This window comes from Mustelus asterias, unplaced genomic scaffold (genome assembly GCF_964213995.1).
Source record: "Mustelus asterias unplaced genomic scaffold, sMusAst1.hap1.1 HAP1_SCAFFOLD_380, whole genome shotgun sequence".
NCBI lineage: Eukaryota > Metazoa > Chordata > Chondrichthyes > Carcharhiniformes > Triakidae > Mustelus > Mustelus asterias.
The window spans coordinates 262,957-280,000 of record NW_027590336.1 but is presented as its reverse complement, the minus strand read 5'-3'; the positions used below and the strand labels follow the sequence as shown (position 1 = coordinate 280,000).

At 53.0% G+C, this 17,044-nt stretch overlaps 1 pseudogene; it reads left to right on the top strand.

Annotated features, from left to right (window-relative positions):
- LOC144486516 (chemerin-like receptor 1) overlaps positions 1-15,762 on the top strand; it is a 16,111-nt pseudogene extending 349 nt beyond the window's left edge.
- Positions 15,763-17,044: the final 1,282 nt, after the last annotated feature.

The window sequence follows — 17,044 nt, the reverse complement described above, 5'->3', positions numbered from 1 at the left end:
AAGGTCAAGGTCAGCTCAACTGAGTATTTCCCAGTAATTCGTGAAGTTCCCGAGGGTAACATAGCAGTGGAGGCTTTTGTGGGAATGGTGGGTGCATGAACCTTTTCATAGTATAAGATATTGCTAACACTGTTTAAAGTTAGAATTTACTTTGTGCCCGTTTAGTTTTGTCCCCATAGTCATAGTTATAGAGTATAAGATACCTATATGTTGTTTTCTGGTGTTGATGAGGTTTAATTTTGGTGTTTAATAAAAGATATATGATTTGAACTCGATTGGAGCCCATCTTGCTCTTTCATTTTCTCATCAGCTATCTCTGGTCAGGTCACATTTTAATATCCCTTACCATAATTCCGGAGTCAAGAACCGAGGGTACCCTGGGCGATTCGAACCCGCCCACTCAGGAAAGGCTGCCAGGTAGTGGATAGGCAGCAGTTTCCTTTCCTCCCTCTTGGGGGCGCTACTCTAGTGAAGTAGACGCAAGGTGGCCATTGTTCCATCGGCGAGAGAGAGAATCATTCGGGCACTGGTGGGGTTTGGGTAACGGAGAACCAAACCTGAGATAAGCCCACGAGTGGAGTTAAAAAGAGGGAGCCCGCTACATGAGACAGAGAGAGATAGTAAGAGAGAGAGAGAGACAGAGAGAGAGAGACAGAGACAAAGAGTGAGAGACAGAGAGAGAGAGAGAGGAAGAGGGTGAGAGAGAGAGAGACAGAGAGAGAAAGAGAGAGAGACAGAGAGAGACAGAGAGAGAGAGATAGAGATCGAGAAAGAGAGAGAGAGAGTTAGACAGAGAGAGAGAGAGACATAGAACATAGAACATAGAACATTACAGCGCAGAACAGGCCCTTCGGCCCACGATGTTGCACCGACCAGTTAAAAAAAAACTGTGACCCTCCAACCTAAACCAATTTCTTTTCGTCCATGAACCTATCTACGGATCTCTTAAACGCCCCCAAACTAGGCGCATTTACTACTGATGCTGGCAGGGCATTCCAATCCCTCACCACCCTCTGGGTAAAGAACCTACCCCTGACATCGGTTCTATAACTACCCCCCCTCAATTTAAAGCCATGCCCCCTCGTGCTGGATTTCTCCATCAGAGGAAAAAGGCTATCACTATCCACCCTATCTAAACCTCTAATCATCTTATATGTTTCAATAAGATCCCCTCTTAGCCGCCGCCTTTCCAGCGAAAACAATCCCAAATCCCTCAGCCTCTCCTCATAGGATCTCCCCTCCATACCAGGCAACATCCTGGTAAACCTCCTCTGCACCCTCTCCAAAGCCTCCACATCCTTCCTGTAATGTGGGGACCAGAACTGCACACAGTACTCCAAGTGCGGCCGCACCAGAATTGTGTACAGTTGCAACATAACGCTACGACTCCTAAATTCAATCCCCCTACCAATAAACGCCAAGACACCATATGCCTTCTTAACAACCTTATCTACTTGATTCCCAACTTTCAGGGATCTATGCACACATACACCTAGATCCCTCTGCTCCTCCACACTATTCAAAGTCCTCCCGTTAGCCCTATACTCAACACATCTGTTATTCCTACCAAAGTGAATTACCTCACACTTCTCCGCATTAAACTCCATCCGCCACCTCTCGGCCCAACTTTGCAACCTGTCTAAGTCTTCCTGCAAACTACGACACCCTTCCTCACTGTCTACCACACCACCGACTTTGGTGTCATCAGCAAATTTGCTAATCCACCCAACTATACCCTCATCCAGATCATTAATAAATATTACAAACAGCAATGGCCCCAAAACAGATCCCTGAGGTACACCACTTGTAACCGCACTCCATGATGAATATTTACTATCAACCACCACCCTCTGTTTCCTATCCGCTAGCCAATTCCTGATCCAATTTCCTAGATCACCCCCAATCCCATACATCTGCATTTTCTGCAGAAGCCTACCATGGTGAACCTTATCAAACGCCTTACTAAAATCCATATATACCACGTCCACTGCCTTGCCCCCATCCACCTCCTTGGTCACTTTCTCAAAAAACTCAATAAGGTTAGTAAGGCACGACCTACCTGCCACAAAACCATGCTGACTATCACCTATCAATTCATTACTCTCCAAATAACTATAAATCCTATCCCTTATAATTTTTTCCAACATCTTGCCGACAACAGAAGTGAGACTCACCGGTCTATAATTCCCGGGGAAGTCTCTGTTCCCCTTCTTAAACAATGGGACAACATTCGCTAACCTCCAATCTTCTGGTACTATACCAGAGGCCAACGACGACCTGAAGATTAGAGCCAGAGGCTCTGCAATCACTTCTCTTGCCTCCCAGAGAATCCTTGGATAAATCCCATCCGGACCAGGGGATTTATCTATTTTCAGACCCTCCAGAATATCCTGCACATCCTCCTTATCAACTGTAATACTGTCTATTCTACTCCCCTGCAACCCAGTGTCCTCCTCAGCTATATTCATGTCCCCTTGCGTGAACACCGAAGAGAAATATTGGTTCAATGCTTCACCAATCTCCTCCGGTTCCACACATAACTTCCCTCTGCCATCTATAACTGGCCCTAAACTTGCCCTAACCAACCTTCTGTTCTTGACAGAGATAGAGAGAGAGAGAGAGATAGAGAGAGACAGAGAGAGACAGAGAGAGAGACAGAGAGAGAGATCGAGAAAGAGAGAGAGAGACTGAGACAGAGAGAGAGACAGAGAGAGAGAGACAGAGAGAGAGAGACAGAGAGAGAGAGACAGAGAGAGAGATAGAGATAGAGACAGAGAGAGAGAGACAGAGACAGATACAGAGAGAGAGAGAAAGACAGAGAGAGACAGAGACAAAGAGAGACAGAGAGAGAAAGAGAGAGAAAGAGAGAGAGAGATAGAGACAGAGTGATAGAGACAAAGAGTGTGAGAGCTGGAGAGAGAGAGAGAGACAGAGAGAGAGACAGAGACAGAGAGAGAAAGAGAGATAGAGGCAGAGAGATAGACACAGGGAGAGTGAGAGAGAGAGAGTGACAGAGAGAGACAGAGGGAGAAACAGAGACAGAGAGAGAGCAAGAGAGAGAGAGAGCGAGAGAGAGAGAGAGTGACAGAGAGAGAGATAGGGACAGAGAGAGTGAGAGAGACAGAGAGAGAGAGAGAGACAGAGAGAGACAGAGAAAGGCAGACAGAGAGAGACAGACAGACAGACAAAGACCGAGAAAGAGAGAAACAGAGAGAGGTAGACAGAGGGAGAGAGTGAGAGACAGAGAGAAAGAGAGAGAGACAGAGAGAAAGAGAGAGACAGAGATAGACAGAGATAGACAGAGACAGAGTCATAGAGAAAGAGACAGAGACAGAAAGACAGAGAGAGAGGGAGAGAGAGAGACAGAGAGAGAGAGAGACAGGCAGACAGAGAGAGAGAGAGACAGGCAGACAGAGAGAGAGAGAGGCAGAGAGAGAGTGAGACAGAGAGATAGAGATAGAGAGAGAGAGACAGAGAGAGAGAGACAGACAGAGAGCGACAGCGAGAGAGAGAGAGAGACGGCGAGAGAGAGACGGAGAGAGAGAGACAGAGAGAGATGGAGAGAGACAGAGACAAAGAGAGAAAGAGACAGAGAGAGAGAGTCAGAGAGAGAGAGACAGAGACAGAGAGAGACAGAGACAGAGAGAGACAGAGAGAGAGAGAGACAAAGAGAGAGAGTTAAGAGAGAAATCAGGAGGGCAAAAAGGGGACACAAAATTGTTTTACCAGAAAAGGCAAAGGAGAATCCAAAGAGCTTCTACAAATACATAAAGGGCAAAAGAGTAACAAGGGAGAGAGTAGGGCCTCTTAAGGATCAACAAGGTCATCTATGTGCAGATCCACAGGAGATGGGTGAGATCCTAAATGAATATTTCTCATCAGTATTTACTGCTGAGAAAGGCATGGATGTTAGGGAACTTGGGGAAATAAATAGTGATGTCTTGAGGAGTGTACATATTACAGAGAAGGAGGTGCTGGAAGTCTTAAAGCGCATCAAGGTAGATAAATCCCCGGACCTGATGAAGTTTATCCCAGGGCATTGTGGGAGGCTAGGGAGGAAGTTGTGGGTCCCCTAGCTGAGATATTTGAATCATTGATAGTCACAGGTGAGGTGCCTGAAGATTGGAGGGTGGCAAATGTTGTGCCTTTGTTTAAAAAGAGCTGCAGAGAAAAGCCTGGGAACTACAGGCCAGTGAGCCTCACATCTGTGGTGGGTAAGTTGTTGGAAGGTATTTTGAGAGACAGGATCTACAGGCATTTAGAGACGCAAGGACTGATTAGGGACAGTCAGCATGGCTTTGTGAGTGGAAAATCATGTCTCACAAATTTGATTGAGTTTTTTGAAGGGGTAACTGTGGTGAACCATAGATGGTTAGCACTATGGGTACTTGTACATATGTTACTCTTGTTACTGTTGGGGTTAGGGTTGGGGTGTTCCACCTGTTGGTATTGTTCTGTGGTACACTCCGGTTGGCTCCGCCTACCTATAGGAGTATAAAGGTCACTGCACTTCCTAGTGACCCTTTAGTCTGGGATTGTATTGTTAAGCAGTGTGCTCCATTCTTGTTGCTAATAAAAGCCTTTATTTCCCGAGTACGATCTAGCCTCTTGAGTGAATTAATCGCGCATCAGTAACCAAGAAGGTAGATGAGGGCAGTGCAGTTGATGTTGTCTACATGGACTTTAGCAAGGCCTTTGACAAGGTACCGCACGGTAGGTTGTTGCATAAGGTTAAACCTCACGGGATCCAGGATGAGGTGTCTAAATGGATACAAAATTGGCTTGATGACAGAAGCCAGAGGGTGGTTGTAAAGGGTTGTTTTTCAAACTGGAGGCCTGTGACCAGCGGTGTGCCTCAGGGATCAGTGCTGGGTCCACTGTTATTTGTCATTTATATTAATGATTTGGATGAGAATATAGGAGGCATGGTTAGTAAGTTTGCAGATGACACAAAGATTGGTGGCAGAGTGGACAGTGAAGAAAGTTATCTCCAATTGCAACGGGATCTTGATCAATTGGGCCAGTGGGCTGACGAATGGCAGAAGGAGTTTAATTTAGTTACATGCAAGGTGATGCATTTTGGCAGATTGAACCAGGGCAGGACTTACTCAGTTAATGGTAGGGCATTGGGGAGAGTTACAGAACAAAGAGATCTCGGGGTACAGGTTCATAGCTCCTTGAAAGGAGAATCACAGATAGAGTGGTGAAGAAGGCATTCAGCATGCTTGGTTTCATTGGACAGAACATGGAAAAGGAGTTGGGACGTCTTGTTGAAGTTGTACAAGACATTGGTAAGGCCACACTTGGAATACTGTGTACTGTTCTGGTCACCCTATTATAGAAAGGATATTATTAAACTAGAAAGAGTGCAGAAAAGATTTACTGGGGATACCACCGGGACTTGATGGATTGAGTCATAAGGAGAGGCTGGATAGACTGGGACTTTTTTCCTCTGGAGCGTAGGAGGTTGAGGGGTGATTTTATAGAGGTCTATAAAATAATGAGGGGATAGGGAGGGTGAGTGAGAGGATAAGGAGTGTGAGTGAGGGGATTGAGGGCATAGGGAGCGTGAGTGAGTGGAGGAGATAGGATGAGTGAGGAAGTGGAGGGGATAGGAAGGATGAGTGAGGGATTGGAAGGGATAGGGAGGGTGAGTGAAGGGATTGAGGGGATACGGAGGATGAGTGAGGGGTTGGAGGGGATAAGAAGGGTGAGTGAGGTGGTGGAGGGGATAGGGAGTGTGTGTGAGGGGATAGGGAGGGTGAGTGAGAGGGTGGAGGGGATAGGGAGGGTAAGAGAGGAGTTGGAGGGAATAGGGAGGGTGAGTGAGGAGGTGGAGGGGATAGGGAGGGTGCGTGAGGGGATGGAGGGGATAGGGAAAGTTAGTGAAGAGGTGTAGGGGATAGGGAGGGTGAGTGAGGAGGTGAGGGGATAGGGAGGGTGAGTGAGGAGGTGAGGGGATAGGGAGGGTGAGTGAGGAGGTGAGGGGATAGGGAGGGTGAGTGAGGAGGTGAGGGGATAGGGAGGGTGAGTGAGGGAGTGGAGTGGATAGGGAGGGTGCGTGAGGGTGTGCATCAGATAGGGAGAGTGAATGAGGGGATAGGGTGAGTGTGCAGGGGATTGAGGAGACAGGAAGGCTGAGTGAGCGGATGGAGGAGATAGAGAGGGTGAATGAGGGGATAGGGAGGGTGAGTGAGGGGATAGAGAGGGTGAGTGAGGGGATAGAGAGGGTGAGTGAGGGGATAGGGAGGATGAGTGAGGGAATCGGGAAGGTGAGTGAGGGGATAGTGAGGGGTTAAGGAGGATGAGTGAGGGGAAAGGGAGGATGAGTGAGGGGATAGGGAGGGTGAGTGAGGGGATAGGGTGGGTGATTGAGGGGATAGGGAGGGTGAATGAGTGAGTGGAGGAGATAGGGAGGATGAGTAAGGGGTGGACGGGATAGGGAGGGCGAGTGAGGGTGTGGTGGGGTTAGGGAGGGTGAGTGAAGGGATTGAGGGGATGGGGTGAGGGGTTGGAGGGGATAGGTAGGGTGACTGAGTGTGTGAAGGGAATAGGGAGGGTGACTGAGGGGATACGGAGGGTGAGTGAGGGGGTGGAGGGGATAGGGAGGGGCTGGAGAGGATACCGAGGGTGAGTGAGGGGATAGAGGGGATAGAGGGGATAGGGAGGGTGAGTGAGGGGATAGAGGAATTAAGGATGGTGAGTGAGGGAGTGGAGGGAATAGGGATGGTGAGTGAGGGGTGGAGAGGATAGGGAGGGTGAGTGAGGAGGTGGAGGGAATAGGGAGGGTGAGTGAGGGAGTTGAGGGGATAGGGAGGGTAAGTGAGGTGGTGGAGGGGATAGGGAGGATGAATGAGACAGTGGAGGGGATAGGGAGGGTGAGTGAGGAGATAGGGAGGGTGTGAGGAGATAGGGAGGGTGTGAGGGAATAGGGAGGGTGAGTGAGAGGATAAGGAGGATGAGTGAGGGGATTGAAGGCACAGGGAGCGTGAGTGAGAGAGTGGAGGAGATCGGGACGATGAGTGAGGAGTGGACGGGATAGGAAGGGTGAGTGAGGGAGTGGAGGGGATAGAGGGTGAGTGAGGGATTGGAGGGGATAGGGAGGGTGATGCGCGTTATTACTCACGAGGCTTGAGATGCTCAAGGAAATAAAGGCTTTTATTTACTATTACAACGAAGCTACCATGTATAGTACACGATCCCAGACTGAGGGGGCCCAGACAGAGCAGTGACCTTTATACCTCTCCCAGGAGGCGGAGCCCGACTGGGATGTACCACAATACTACAATACAAAGGTGTAACAACCCCACCCTAACCCCAACAGTAACAAGTAGAACAGCCCAACCCTAACCCCAACAGCAACATATATACAGACTCATAGTACTGGCCAGACCCTGGCTCAGTACTATCTAGTGGGAACCAACGATGGTTCTCCACATTCACCCCTCCTTTGAAGACAAAGGCCGGCGGGGTACAAAAAAAAACACAGAACAATTTGTCATCAGTCTATAAGTTCAGACGGTCAGGGGGACCGCACCGTCGTTGTGACCTCCTCAACACCGGTGATGACACCGGAGTAGGCACTCGCGGTGGCGTTCTCCCCAAGGCGATGTCAAACGGTTCCTCCACAGACTCACGGGCCGGCTGACCCCGAGGTGATGATAATCCGTTGAGTTCCGACACGCCTTGAAGTGGCGACCATCTCCTGGACTCAGGCAAGCTGTACACGGGAGTAAAAGGGTTAAGTGATGGTCCCGATGCTGCCCGCGCCGTGTCAGGAGGGGAAACAATAGTTGGGGGGTCTCTAACAGGAGGTATGGGGGCGACAGGGGTTTCCAAGCCCCCTGCTGGCGCCAGGTCTCGAATCGAGACCATGTCCTCTCGCCCGTCAGGGTATGTCACATAGGCATACTGAGGGTTGGCGTGGAGGAGATGGACCTGTTCAACCAAAGGGTCGGACTTGCGGGTCCTAACATGTCGCCGCAGGAGGACAGGTCCTGAGTACGTCAACCAAGACGGTAATGAGGTCCCCGAGGAAGACTTCCGAGGGAATGGAAACAGCCTCTCATGGGGAGTAGCGTTGGTTGCCGTACACAGGAGTGAGCGTATGGAATGGAGCGCATCAGGGAGCACCTCTTGCCAACGGGAGACTGGAAGGCTTTTTGACTTCAACGCCAGTAAGACAGCCTTCCAGACTGTAGCATTCTCTCGTTCGACCTGTCCGTTACCCCTAGGTTTGTAGCTCGTGGTTCTACTAGAGGCAATCCCGTATGAGAGCAGGTATTGCCTCAAGTCATCGCTCATGAACGACGAGCCCCTGTCGCTGTGGATGTAGCTGGGGTACCCGAACAGGGAGAAAAGATCACGAAATGCCTTGATAACCGTGGCAGCGGATGTATCAGAGCAGGGAATGACAAAAGGGAATCTCGAGTACTCATCAATGATGTTGAGGAAGTACACATTCCGATCTGTCGAGGGAAGGGGGCCCTTAAAGTCCACACTCAGCCTTTCGAAGGGACGAGTGGCCTTGACGAGTTGTGCCCTGTCAGGTCGGTAAAAGTGCGGTTTGCATTCCGCGCATACCCGACAGCTTCTCGTTATGGACCTGACATCCTCCACCGAGTCGGGTAGATTGCGGGCTTTTACGAAGTGGTAGAGCCGAGTGACCCCCGGATGGCAGAGGTCATTATGGAGAGCCTGCAATCGATTCTCCTGCATACTAGCGCATGTTCCACGCGACAGGGCATCCGAGGGCTCGTTGAGTTTCCCTGGACGATACATGATGTCGTAATTATAGGTGGAGAGTTCGATTCTCCACCTCAAGATCTTGTCGTTCTTGATCTTGCCCCATAACGTGTTATTGAACATGAACGCCACGGACCGCTGGTCCGTGATCAGGGTGAACCGTTTTCCCGCCAAGTAATGGCGCCAATGCCGGACGGCCTCCACAATGGCCTGGGCCTCCTTTTCCACCGCTGAATGTCGAATTTCAGGGCCTTGGAGGGTGCGAGAGAAAAAGGCGACGGGCCTGCCCGCCTGGTTAAGTGTGGCGGCCAGGGCGAAATCAGATGCATCGCTCTCCACCTGGAAGGGGATGGACTCATCGATAGCGTGCATCGTGGCTTTCGCGATGTCGGCTTTTAGTTTTTCAAAGGCCAAACGAGCCTCTGGTGCTAGGGGAAAAGAGGGAGACTTGATGAGCGGACGGGCTTTGTCCGCATAATTGGGAACTCACTGTGTGTAGTAAGAGAAGAAGCCTAAGCATCTTCTCAGTGCTTTTACGCTAGTGGGCAGGGGAAGTTCGAGGAGGGGACGCATACGGTCTGGATCAGGGCCAATGACCCCGTTTTCCACCACGTATCCGAGGATAGCTAAACGGCGCGTGCGAAATACACACTTCTCCCTGTTGTAGGTCAGGTTCAGGCGAGATGCAGTGCGTAGGAACTTAAGGAGATTGGTATCGTGGTCCTGCTGGTCATGGCCGCAGATGGTGACGTTATCCAGGTACGGGAAGGTAGCCCGCAGTCCATTCTGGTCCACCATTCGGTCCATAGCACGCTGGAAGACCGAGACCCCATTGGTGACACCAAAAGGTACCCTAACAAAGTGATACAAGCGACCATCCGCCTCAAAAGCCGTGTATTGTCAGTCCTCTGGGCGAATGGGGAGCTGGTGGTAAGCAGACTTTAGGTCAATGGTGGAGAACACCCGGTACTGCGCAATCTGGTTGACCATGTCAGAAATGCGCGGGAGGGGATACGCATCCAGCTGCGTGTATCTGTTAATGGTCTGACTATAGTCAATGACCATCCGGGGTTTGTTCCCACTCTTGACCACCACGACCTTCACTCTCCATGGACTAGCGCTAGATTGTATGATCCCTTCCTTGAGGAGCCGCTGAACTTCAGATCGAATGAAGATCCGATCCTCAGCGCTGTAACGCCTACTCTTAGTCGCGATGGGCTTGCAGCCTGGCACAAGATTCTGGAACAGGGAGGGTGTGGTAATCTTCAGCGTCGAGAGGCTACAGGCGGGGCGCGTTGGGCAATTTGGAGGCTGCCGTTCTCCCACTGAAAGCGGAGGGAGTGGCCCACCGTACTGTAGGGTTACACTTTTCAAGTGGACCATGAAATTTAGTCCGAGGAGTATTGGCGCGCAAAGGTGCGGTAACACCAGGAGCTTGAAGCTCTCGTAAACCGTGCCCTGCACCGTTAAATTTACCACGCAACTCCCTAGCACGGTGACAGACCGGGACCTTGATGCCATCGAAATCGTCTGCTTGACAGGTTGGATCTGGAGGCCACACCGCTTCACAGCGTCTGGGTGAATAAAACTCTCAGTGCTCCCGCTGTCAAACAGACAATAAATCAAGCGTTTGTTTACCTGAATGTCCATCATAGACTTGTCGAGTCTGTGAGGCTTGGCCTGGTCCAGGATGATCGACGCCACTGTTGGTTCATGAGCGCCACTGCAGGCAGCTGAGATAGATGAAGATGACCCCTGCTGGTCGTTCGCGGTCGGAGCCGACCAACATGGCCGCTCCCATAGGTCGCACGTGGGTGATGGCGCCAAAATCAGCGACCCCTGGTGGTCGCGCGTCTCTTGCGACTCCGTCGACTGTAATGGCGGCGTCCTGGCCTCGCACGTGGACGAAACCCTCGACGATGCCGACGACGAAGAACCGGGCTCCGGGGAGTCGCAGGCCACACTGCTGTTCCTGGAAGTAAATTTGGATCGGCATACCTTCGAATAGTGCCCCTTCTTACCGCAGGCGGAGCACAACACAGCTTTAGCGGGACACCGCTGCCGAGTATGCTTCGCTCCCCCACAGAAGTAACACCGCGGGCCGCCCGGAGCTGCTGCCGTCGTCAGGCCCGAGTGTGGGCACGCCATCACGCAGCTTTTCGGACCCGAGGGACGAGGAGGGGTCAGCGACTGCTCCTGCCACGTTGTCTCCACGTGGTCTTCGGGATACAACGCTAGGCTTTTGGAGGCCGTCTCCAACGTATCCGCTAGTTCTATCGACTTAGTGAGATCAAGATTACCTTGCTCCAACAGTCTGAGTCGGATATAAGATGATCCGATTCCCGCCACAAACGCATCTCGAGCGAGGTCATTCATGTTCTGGTCCGCCGACACTGCTTTGCAGTTACAGCCCCTGGCTAGCTGTAGGAGCTCGCACGCGTACTGTTCCGTTGTTTCGCTGGGCTGCCATCGTCGAGTGGCTAAGAGGTATTGAGCATGCATCTCGTTTGGCGGTTTAATGTAGCGCTTCTTAAGAAGCTCGAGGGCCCCTTTGTAGTCGGTGGCCGCACGGATCGTGAGATATACGGTGTCGCTTACCCTCGCGTGGAGGACCCGAGTCTGTCGTTGTCTGTGGTGACCACTGCGGAGGCTGCATGGTAGTCCTCAAAACATTTCAACCAGTGGTCGAAGGTGTTAGAGGCGCCCGCCGCACGTGGGTCCAGTGTAAGACGTTCGGGTTTTAACATTTGCTCCATACTCTCTGTATCGTTTTCTTTTTTTTTTAACGACGAGAGTTTAATTAATAGTAAATAAAATTGATGCGCGTTATCACACACGAGGCTTGAGATGCTCAAGGAAATAAAGGCTTTTATTTACTATTACAACGAAGCTACCATGTATAGTACACGATCCCAGACTGAGGGGTCCCAGACAGAGCAGTGACCTTTATACCTCTCCCAGGAGGCGGAGCCCGACTGGGATGTACCATAATAACTATAATACAGGTGTAACAGCCCAACCCTAACCCCAACAGTAACAAGTAGAACAACCCATCCCTAACCCCAACAGCAACATATATACAGACTCGTAGTACTGGCCAGACCCTGGCTCAGTACTATCTAGTGGGAACCAACGATGGTTCACCACAGAGGGTGAGTGAAGGGATTGAGGGGATACGGAGGGTGAGTGAGGGTTTGGAGCAGATAAGGAGGGCGAGTGAGGTGGTGGAGGGGATAGGGAGGGTGAGAGAAGTGGTGGGGGGATAGGGAGGGTGAATCGGGGATGGAGGGGATAGGGAGGGTTAGTGAGGTGGTGGAGGGGATAGGGAGGGTGAGTGAGGGGATGGAGGAGATAGGGAGGGTTAGTGAGGTGGTGGAGGGGATAGGGAGGGTGAGTGAGGGGATGGAGGGGATAGGGAAAGTTAGTGAAGAGGTGGAGGAGATAGGGAGGGTGAGTGAGGGGATGGAGGGCATAGGGAGGGTGAGTGAGGAGGTGAAGGGATAGGGAGGGTGAGTGAGGGAGTGGAGGGGATAGGGAGGGTGAGTGATGGAGTGGAGGGGATAGGGAGGGTGAGTGAGGAGGTGAGGGGATAGGGAGGATGAGTGAGGGAGTGGAGGGGATAGGGAGGGTGCATAAGGGTGTGCATGGGATAGGGAGAGTGAATGAGGGTATAGGGTGGGTGTGCAGGGGATTCAGGGGATGGGGAGGGCGAGCAAGGGGATTGAGGAGACAGGAAGGCTGAGTGAGCAGATGGAGGAGATAGAGAGGGTGAATGAGGGGATACGGAGGGTGAGTGAGGGGATAGGGAGAGTGAGTGGGGGGATAGTGAGGATGAGTGAGGGGATAGGGAGGGTGAGTGTGGGATAGTGAGGGTGAGTGGAGGATAGGGAGGATGAGTGGGGGGATAGGGAGGGTGAATTAGGGGATAGGGAGGGTGAGTGAGGGGATAGGGAGAGTGAGTGGGGGGATAGTGAGGATGAGTGAGGGGATAGGGGATAGGGAGGGTGAGTGAGGGGATAGGGGATAGGGAGGGTGAGTGAGGGGATAGGGAGGGTGAGTGAGGGGATAGGGAAGGAGAGCGATAGGATAGGGAGGGTGAGTGCGGATATAGGGAGGGTGAGTGAAGGGATAGGGAGGGTGAGTGAGGGGATAGGGGATAGGGAGGGTGAGTGAGGGGATAGGGAGGGTGAGTGAGGGGATAGGGAGGGTGAGTGAGGGAACAGGGAGGGTCAGTGAGGGGATAGGGAGGGTGAGTGAGGGGATAGTGAGGGGATAGGGAGGGTGTTTGAGGGGATAGGGAGGTTGAGTGTGGGGATAGGGAGGGAGAGTCAGGGGATAGGGAGGGTGAAGGGGGGATCGGGATGATGAGTAGGGGTATTGGGAGGGTGAGTGGGGGTATTGGGAGGGTGAGTGAGGGGATAGGGAGGGTGAGTGGGGGGATAGAGAGGGTGATTGGGGGATAGTGAGGGTGAGTGAGGAGATAGTGAGGGTGAGTGAGGAGATAGTGAGAGTGAGTGGGAGGATAGGGAGGGTGAGTGAGGTGATACGGAGGATGAGTGGGGGATAGGGAGAGTGAGTGAGGGGATAGGGAGGGTGAGTGAGGGGACAGGGAGGGTGAGTGGGGGGTATATGAGGGTGAGTGGTGGGTAGGGAGGGTGAGTGGGGGGATAGTGAGGGTGAGTGGGGGGATATGAGGGTGAGTGGTAGGTCGGGAGGGTGAGTGAGGAGATAGGGAGGGCGACTGGGGGATACGGACGGTAAGTGCTGGGATAGCAAGCGTGAATAGGGGGTTTGGGAGGGTGAGTGGGGGGATCGGGAGAGTGAGTGAGGGGATAGGGAGGTTGAGTTGGGGGATAAGGAGGGTGAGTGAGGGGATAGGGAGGATGAGTGGAGGGATAGGGAGTGTGAGTCGGTCGATAGGGAGGGTGAGTGAGGGGATAGGGAGGGTCAGTGAGGGGATAGGGAGGGTGAGTGAGGGGATAGTGAGGGTTTGGGAGGGTGAGTGGAGGGATGGGGGGGTGAGTGAGGAGATAGGGATGGTGAGTGAGGAGATAGGGAGAGTGAGTGATTGGATAGGGAGGGTGAGTGAGGGGATAGAGAGTGTGAGTGGGGGATTGGGAGGGTGAGTGAGGGGATAGAGAGTATGAGTGAGGGAATAGGGAGGGTGAGTTGGGGATAGAGAGTGAGTGAGGGAATAGGGAGGGTGAGTGAGGGAATAGGGAGGGTGAGTGGGGGGATAGGGAGTCTGAGTGGGGAGATAGAGAGGGTGAGTGAGGGGATCGGGGGTGAGTGGGGGGATAGGGAGTTTGAGTGAGGGAATAGGGAGGGCGAGTGAGGGGATAGGGAGGGTGAGTGGGGCATAGGGTGGGAGAGTGAGGGGATAGGGAGGGTGAGTGATGGGATAGGGAGGGTGAGTAGGGGGATAGGGAGGGTGAGTGAGGGGATAGGGAGGGTGAGTGAGGGGATAGGGAGGGTCAGTGAGGGTGAGTGGGGGATAGGGAGGGTGTGAGGGGGGAGAGGGAGGGTGTGAGGGGTGATAGGGAGGGTGAGTGTGGGGAAAGGGAGGGTGAGTGGGGGGATAGGGAGGGTGTGAGGGGTGATAGTGAGGGTGTGAGGGGGGATAGGGAGGGTGTGAGGGGGGATAGGGAGGGTCAGTGGGGGGATAGGGAGGGTGTGAGGCGTGATAGTGAGGGTGTGAGGGGGGATAGGGAGGGTGAGTGAGGGAGTGAACAATATTGATGAATGTTTCTCTCCTTCAGGTATTGTGTCTAAGATGGATGCCAACGATTCTCTGCCGACCAATAGCAGCGAGGCTTGGGATGGTGTGACAGCTGGTGGTGTTGATACGGCGATGAGGTACTTCAGCGTGGTGATCTACGTGGTGACCTTTGTCCTGGGCATGCTGGGTAACGGCCTGGTCATTTGGGCCACGGTTTTCCAGTTGAAGTGGACGGTGAACACGGTCTGGTTCCTGGGCCTTGCTTTGGCCGACTTTACCTACTTGCTGCTGCTGCCCCTCAGTGCCGCCTACCTGGCCCTGGACTACCACTGGCCCTTCGGCACTGCCCTCTGCAAGATCATCATCGGCTTGGAGATGCTGACCATGTTCGCCAGCGTGCTGACCCTCACCGCCATCAGTTTGGATCGCTGTGTCTCCGTGGTGACGCCCGTCTGGTCCCAGAACCACCGGCGGCCACGCCTGGCCATCCTGGTCAGCCTGGCGCTCTGGGGGATGTCCGCCCTCCTCAGTGTTCCGACCTTTCTGTACCGCGACACCTACACCTATGATGGTGAGACAACCATATGTTACACTCACTTCACCACGATGGCGGAGGAGAAGGCCTTGGAGACCGCGACAGAGGAGGACTATGATGCAGCATTGGAGGAATATGAGAGCATCAAGACCACCAGATTCCAAACGCTGGTTATCTTCCGCTTCCTCTTGGGGTTCCTCCTGCCCTTCCTGCTTATTGGTGCCAGCTATGCCACCATCGGCCTCCAACTGTGGCGTAAGCACATGGCTCCGAGTGGGAAGCCCTTCAAGGTCATTGCGGCCATCATTCTGGCCTTCCTCCTGTGCTGGGCCCCCTTCCACATCTTCATCATCCTGGAGGTCAGGCACCCACCCAACCTGCCGTACTCGCTGGCGATGAAGGTGGGCACCTCCCTCAGCTCCAGCCTGGTAGCCGTCAACAGCTGCCTCAACCCAATCCTCTACATCTGCATGGGCCAGGACTTCAGGGACAAGATCAAGAGGTCCCTGCGGAAGATTCTGGAGCAGGCCTTAGTGAAGGATTTGACGGTCGCCCACGCCACCAGCCGGGCCTGAACCAAGTCCGTCTCACTGGGGAACGAGGGCAGCACCTTGGTGTAACGCTGGGAGCTGTAAGATCGCCAGAGATCGGAGGGTTGGGGTGGCCATTCTGTCCTCCGAGGCTGCCCCAACCACCATTCCGCTCCCCATGTCCCATAATCCCCCCCAAGAGACCAACAATCCGTCTATCCCAGCCTTAAATATATTCGTGCACTGAATGTCCACAGCTTTCTGGGGAAGAACATTCCAAAGCTTCAACACCTTCCATTTCTCCTCATCTCCGTCCAAAATGGCCAACCCGTTATCCAGAGCCTCTCACCTCACCCCCCCACCCCCCTCCCCCTCCCCCCCTTCCCCCTCCCCCCGCCACCCCTCGACTCTCCCACAGTGTTTTAGATTCCCCGACCAGTGGAAACAATCTCTCAGGGTCCAACCCGCAGTGATTATATTATCATTAACAATCGGAGTAGTGTGTCTATTATACACTGTGGGGGCGGGGGGGGCGGGGGGGGTGGGGGGGCGGGGGGCCGGGGGGACGGGGGGCCGGGGGGGGGGGCGGGGGGCGGGGCGGGGGGGGGCGGGGGGGCGGGGGGGCCGGGGGGGGCGGGGGGTCGGGGGGGCCGGGGGGGGGCGGGGGGGGGAGGCCGAGGGGGGGGGGGGGGGCGGGGGGGGGCGGGGGGGCGGGGGGGGGGTGGGGGGGCGGGGGGGGTGGTTCTGGAATTCCCTCTCTACACTCCCCTCACAGACAGACAGAGGGAGAGAGACAGAGGGAGAGAGACAGAGAGAGAAACAGAGACAGAGAGAGAGAGACGGAGAGAGACAGGGAGAGAAACAGAGACAGAGACGGAGAGAGAGGGACAGAGACAGAGAGAGAGAGAGACGGAGAGAGAAACAGAGACAGAGATGGAGAGAGAGAGAGAGAGATGGAGAGAGAGAGAGAGAGAGGGAGAGAGAGTGCCGATTATACCAGGGAATGTTGCTCTGTGATGATGCGGTGCCGTTAACAAATGTATTTTTAATCTTGTATATCTGTGTTTTTAAACAGGCCGGGCCTTTTTGATTTCTTACTGAACTGTCCTGAGCCAATATATTTTCTTGTCACTGAAGCAATGGGCATCTTGTGTTGTTTTAAATCTGGGTCTAATGCAGCGACCCTTTTGGGAATTGTTAATTTGCGACTGATTGGCAGGTCAGGTGCCTTTGGATAGTTTTTTTCCCTCACTGGAGAAATCCAAAGGGTTTTTAACTTTCATTTAGGCAGAAACTGGTTGTAGCGCATTCTGGAAGCAGTGTTTTATCGAAACAGAGAAACTAGAAGCAGGAGGAGGCCATTCAGCCCATTGAACCTGCTCCATCATTCAGTATAATCATGGTGGATCATCAAATTCAACATCCTGATTCCCCCCCTTTCCCCCCACATCCCTTGAACCCTTTAGCCCCAAGAGCGATATCTAATTTATTCTCAAAATCACACAGTAGTTTTGG